The sequence below is a fragment of the Tupaia chinensis genome, unplaced genomic scaffold (genome assembly GCF_000334495.1).
Source record: "Tupaia chinensis unplaced genomic scaffold, TupChi_1.0 Scaffold000228_1, whole genome shotgun sequence".
In the NCBI taxonomy this organism is placed as follows: Eukaryota; Metazoa; Chordata; class Mammalia; order Scandentia; family Tupaiidae; genus Tupaia; species Tupaia belangeri.
Window position 1 is genome coordinate 2350536 of NW_006159703.1, and position 255 is coordinate 2350790.

Consider the following 255-nt stretch of genomic DNA (forward strand, 5'->3'; position numbering starts at 1 on the left):
AAGTAAATGAACATTTATTAAACAAGCAGTAATTCTTAAGCACAATTCACTAATATTTGAAAAATCTCTGAAGGGGGAAGTATATTTTGCACTTTGGTTCTTAAAATGTGACAGGTCAAGTTAGGACTAGCAGCCTCAGGAAGAAATTGAGGTAAGGGAGCTCAGCCTTGAACAGTACAGTACAGGGCTGGTCCTGGTCCTAAGGTACCTTTCCCCCCCCCCCCCTCAAAAAAAAACCCATAATGAAAAAGGACA